The sequence below is a fragment of the Antedon mediterranea genome, chromosome 10, assembly GCF_964355755.1.
Source record: "Antedon mediterranea chromosome 10, ecAntMedi1.1, whole genome shotgun sequence".
NCBI classification, from domain to species: domain Eukaryota; kingdom Metazoa; phylum Echinodermata; class Crinoidea; order Comatulida; family Antedonidae; genus Antedon; species Antedon mediterranea.
Window position 1 is genome coordinate 10,483,916 of NC_092679.1, and position 6,633 is coordinate 10,490,548.

Consider the following 6,633-nt stretch of genomic DNA (forward strand, 5'->3'; position numbering starts at 1 on the left):
TCAATTTGATCTCTGTTGCGCGTGCGTACAACTGAGGACTAGTGCTGTTCCGCCGTACCACGCCGAGAATGTTAAAGAGTCGCTATCCAATCGAGTTCGAACAATACCATGAAAGCCCCAGTGGTCTAATGGTTAGGACATCTGCATATCAAGCAGGCGGTCCGAGTTCGAGTCTCGGTTGGGACGACTTTTTCTCATTCTCACAGATTTCCTCATCTTTATCGTTTCAAATTAATTAAATTTAGTATATCATCGGGTGGTTTAGAATTAATGTTCTTTGCCTGTTGTGTTTATATATATATATATATATATATGTATTATAACCAATTTATTTAGTTAAATTTGGTCTTTGAATACATTTGTATGGTTATAGGTATCTATTAAGTCACCTTATAAAACAAATACTTTGCAATTAAAGGTCAAATATCTATTTTGACCAGTCAAAAAATTTGCCTATAAAACCAAATAAAAATTAACATTTAAGACAAAACCATACACAATCAAAAGAGCACATTCATCGTTACACCAGTTGACATAGGTCAAAGGTCAACATTTTAGCAAGTGATATACGGTACTAAATAATGCAAAGTTATTTAAACTATGGTTTGGTCATAAATGTAATCACATTATTTGATCAATAAAGTTATGGTATTTTTGATATTTTTTTTATTGCGCATTATTTTAAATGTATTATAATACTGTAAAATAAATAATAAAAATAATATTATGACTGTTAAAATGTTATGATGTTAAAATGTTAACTTCACCATTTCAATTCACAATTTCTAGGACTCTGGCCATTCACTGGTCCCCATCTATTTCTATTTAATGATCTTGAATTCATCGTTATGTGTTTGTCTTTTAATTGTTAAGTTCTGCAAATACTGTATGTTTTAATGATTACCTTTCATAAGAGACCACCAGGATTTCTTTCATTTTTGAAAATATTAAGAGAATATTGCCTGTTTCACTAGTTGACGACACATTTACTCAGATCCATAAACTTTACAAAGCTACCAAATCTAGACAAAAACCACATAATTGTATTTTGTTTACCAGTTAAGGTGCACAGACTGGCTATTCTCAGTTATCTGAGTACTGTACCTAGACAAATAAAAACCAAAATTATGTATTGCCAACATAAAGAAGCAGATCAAATCAGTTTATTCCCTCAAAATGAATATTGTTCTGACCAATCTTTGCAAAATTATTTTTTATAAGTTGTGCTTTAAACATTTATTTTATTCAAGGTCAGCGTTACATTTTAAGTCTGATTTGATTAATTACAGTATTATAATTATATTGATTAAAATTATAATGAAATAACATAACTTTACTGATCAAATAATTTGATTACTTGTAAAACCATCGATATTATAGTTTGCATTTATGACCTTATGTCATCTGATGAAATTGACCTTATGTCAACTGATGAAATGATGTATTCGTTCTTTTGACATTGCGTATGATTGATTAACAGAGTGAGAAAACATCCGATTTTTGTTAAATATTAGTTTTTATAGGATTGCATTTATTTGGTAAATAACTAATATGCATATTAAAATATTGACCTTTGATCTTATGTCAACTGATGAAATGATGAATTCGCGCTTTTACATTGCGTATGATTGATTAACAGGATGAGAAAACATCAAATTTTTGTTAAACATTAGTTTTTATTTGGTTTTATAGGTACGTTCTATGATTGGTCAATATTGACATTTGACCCTTAATCACAAAAGGATTTTTTTTCATAAGTTGATTGAATAGACACCTATAATCATAAAAATATACCGGTATTAAAAAGAAAATTGTGTTATAATACATAATACATTGTTGTAATTGGTCAGTTTTGAAATTTGACTCCTTATATCTCGAAAACGCTTCCTATCCTGATCGATTACCTTCCAGATTCGTAATCTACGGAAAATTCTGGTCTAGAAAAGTTGAATGGCAATTTGTCCCCTTTTGGGTGGTGATATATCCCCCTCCTGCCACCGGACTAATTGTTAATCAACAGAAGAATTTATTCGGGATATTTTTCTGGTTGTTTTACTTTATCAATTTGATTTAGCTTTTTCCTTATTTTGTTTTGTATCTCCATTGAGATCCAGCCACCCATTTTTCAGTATTTTGCCTTTGTATAAATTTATTTGATTAATTAAGATTAATTTGACTTTTTGAAATAGTGTTCATTGTTCCAAAAGAGAGAGAGAGAGAATAACTAGTTACTTTTTTGTGTATGTTTTTTGAAATCTTTATACAGTAATTGCTTTGTTAGTGGACCCTGGACGTCCAGGGTATGTATTAAAGTTATTCATTCCTGGCCTCATTAAATCTTCCTAATGTCTATCTCATGATCTTTTCATGGCATTTGCTTAGCTTTAAGGAGCATTTTCTTTCAACTTTGCAAGCATCAATAAAAACGCAATTACTTGATACCAATAATACCATCTGCTTCAGTTTCATAAAATGACACATTTGTTGGATATTACAACAGATTATAATATTTAATCAAATGTTATTTTGCAATACCAATCTAGAATTATGGACGATTATACCCTCGAAAAAATCTCATTGTAGATGATAATTTAACCGAAAAGTATTGCTACTAAAACCATATTACTTATCATGTACTTCTTACTTCAAATCTTGCGTATGGTATATTAATATGGGGCTCGGGAAATAACAAATATTGGTCAAAAATGTTTTCTTTTGGGGATCAAAGCTGTGGAATACATTTCCAGAAGAGATTAAAAATTGTCGAACTATTTATTCTTTTAAATGTAAATCACATGAGAGGTACATGAGTGGATACAGAAATGAGAGATAACAAGATGTACTAATAACTGTTTAATTTGTAATAATGTTTTATTAACCACTTAAATACTCTTAATCTATAAATTATAATTTGTTGTTAATTATTTTTCACAGAAATATTTTTTCTCATGGCTCTGCAAATAAAAGCTTCCTAATTCTCAGAGTTCATTTTTCACTGACTACAATGATCAATTGTACTTTCATTTTAATTTATAATTACTAGATTTTAATAGATAATTACTCGCTTCGCTCGCGTACCATCTAGGTCGTGCCCACAGATGGTTCTCGAATACACAGTAATTTCAGCGTAAAAAACGAAAGAGAGAATTGTCACAAAATAAGTCCAATTTTTTTATTTGGACTCCTGTAACATTAGGGTTGAGGGACGGGGAAGAGTATGGGTACAAAGAGGAATAAATTGTAAATATATTCTTTAAACAATCAGTAACGAAATATTGTTTCCATGTTTTATAGGCCTATAAATAATATATCACTAAACACAGTAAAACAATTGCTATTTAATATTAAAGTACATACAAACTTTTTAATGTTAAAGATAATATTCAGGTAGTAGAAGTGAAAAAATATGATTTATATGGCAAAAACGCTTCAGTAAAAACATTTTACAAAGGATTTTTAATAAACTAGAGGGTTCGCTCGCGCACCTTAGTGGGTGTACCCGAATGGCCCCCGAAAACATGACCAACGCCTCTGGAAACTGAACTTGACAGCAATCGGTCGTTATAGGAACGTAAAGGGGGAAAGTTACTCAATAGATTTATTTATTTGTAAACTAAATGTGCATTAATTAGTAATTTTCCTGTAATGATGTAAAAACTTTACAACAATTGGTAAAGTAAAATGGGAAGCAGAGTTTTTAAATAAGACTATGGTATGGAACAAAATATGGAATAACAAAGTCAAAGATATGAAACATATGGTAAAAGTTGCGCAATTCAATTTTAAACTTTTACATCGCATACTTGTTTGTAATAAAAGATTACATATTTGGAAATTGTCTAAAACTAATATTTGCGATAGATGTAAGAATGTGATAGAAAACGAAGAACATATGTTACTTAAGTGTAAAGTGATTAAGCCAGTTTGGAGGAAATTCAATAATCTTATTGTTGAATGTTTTCCCAATGAAACGCCAATACATTGGTTTGATATAGTTACTGGTTCCAAAGATAAACTTGTAAATGAGCTAACATCTATCTTTACGTTTTGTATATACAAATCCCGCATAAGGCTTAGTTTATTAGATAACATGATGGGTAACGAATCAAAAAGTATCTTGAATATGTTTAAGTTTGAATTAAAAAATCTTATAGAAAATGAATACGCATGTAATCAGTATAAAGCAGTTATAAAATGGAATGATGTTAAAATTAAATTATTAGAATTCATAAAATAAGAAAAATATAAAACTAGTACAAGCTGTAGTGTAAAACTAACACCTAGACTTATACTAAAACTAATACATGATAGAAATAAATGTATTAGGGTAAAACATAGACTGAAACACACGGTCAAGCATATAAGTAAACAAACTGGTAAATGTAAAGGGCCAACATAGTAAGAAAAGAACTTTAAAGGAATAGAAATAGTGGAATGAAACAAATGTTATACAAGGCCAAAACATAAAAAGTAGCATATAATGTGTTTATAATAACTATATTAAACTGATTCGTAAATGTAAATAGGTATATTAATGTGTGTATGTGTGTATATAATTATTTGTAACGGATGTAATATAAGGTCAAAAGAAATAAAGAAACAAATTGTGAGTACTGATTTAAGATATAATAAAAGAAACAGCTACTTTTTAATACATTTCTTAATATAAAGTAAATTTAAATGATAAATAGTTGTACTTTTACTATAACTTGCAATAAACATAAAATGTACGTTTTTAAAGCATACTTTTACTCCATCGATTTTATGTACATGTATAGATATAGTGCCTTTTTAGCTGTTATATTGCATTTTATTGTTCTTTATTTTATAAAAATGTATGTATGTTATGTAATATATATTTGTAAAAGGAATGAATAAATGTGGGTGACCCCCACGAAAGAGAAAAAAAAACAATTGGTATTAATCTGTAAGTGACCGAGTTTCACGCAACAAACTTGTTTAGAAATGGTATGGATATTATCATCCGGTTTACTAGGCTAGTAGTAATAGTAGGCCAGCCTAGGCCTAGTCGTAAAACGGTTTCGGACCAACTTTAGGCCTGGTTAACTAGGCCTGGTGTCTTTACTATGTGGATTTTGGCGAAACTTTGATGTAAGATTTATGAATTATAAAATGTAATACATTTGTCGATAGTGATAACTTGTTTTTATAGGCCTATCGGTGCTGTGTAAGTAACTTTTTCGTTGTTTGTTGATCTCACCGGGCGATATTATCATTGTGATGTGTCTTGCACAAAATCGCGAATATCTCGACTTTCTTGCGCGAAACTACGAAAAACTCAAAAAGTGGGTTACTTTTATTTTACTATTACGATTTACATATTGCGATTTGAAAATCGTTCTTGGTACCATTGTAAAGCTAAAATATTTATGATTATTTTAGTCTAAATTAGTTTTACATATAAATCAGATCACATACATAGTTTTTAAGTTTCTATCAGCTTTAATAAAAACATCAATTGGGCTAAAAACGCTGGCGGTGGCAGTTTCTAACTGGAAAAACCTACTGACAGTCAAAGTGTAAGAGGTGGTCATTTACGAGAGGTGTGGTCGTTAAAAGAGGTGGTCGCTTATGAGAAGCGGTCCCTTATGAGAGGAGGTGATCCCTTACGAGAGGTGGTCGATTATGAGAAGCAGTCCCTTAACAGAGATGGTTGCTTACGATCTGTGGTCGTTTTGCTTACAATTAAGAGGAGGTGGAAAGACTGATTTGCATTTGCACATGATTTTAGACATTTTTGTAAAAAAAAATATATAGCATTTTCTACATTAGCTGCAGGTGATAGTAACTACATAAGTTGGGAGGCAAATTTCGTTACTACATAAGCTGTTGACCGTTTTTACATTAGCTGGAGGTTTCACTACATTAGCGGTGGATTGTTCTACATTAACGGTTATTTCGACATTAGCTGGCGTTTTCTACATTAGCGGTTGTAACACGGCTCTTTCGGAAATCAAAAATTATTCGAACCACCGGGAAATAGCCACAATTGTACAACTCTCAATAATATGTAAAAGTAAATGCAATAATAACGTTTGGCAAAACAATTCTTTTCTTCCTAAATCCCCCAAAAAATCCCTGACAAAAAAAAAACACCCAATTCTCAAGCAATAATCAACCCTTAACAGTATCCCTATTCCCAACACAATTTCTATAACTCCACAAACTTCCCAATCCTTCCAGACAAAGTATCAACAATTTTCTTATTATCAAACAACTCACAGAAACCCCCTACAAATACATTTACATTAATACCCCATAATGAATAATTAAACACGTAATCAAAGTCCACAATATCGTTACTTCTTGTCCTCTTCTGTCTCCGATGCTGGCATATAAATAAATTACAAAAGATAAAAGTTAAAATGTTTCTGCAACTGTTGAACAGCTACAATGCCTCTGTTCCCGTTCTGCTGTTATCACCAATAATTAATATTTCCAAATTCTCGATACTTTAGTTAAGATCACCGTGGATGACTAATGGCATACAAAAATCTATCCTAACAAAACAAAAATTATATTATGAAATATATAAGTAAATTAGATAAAATAAGTCATGTGGTCATGATGATATAATGATAAAATATATTGTAAGTAATTATGATTTACTTT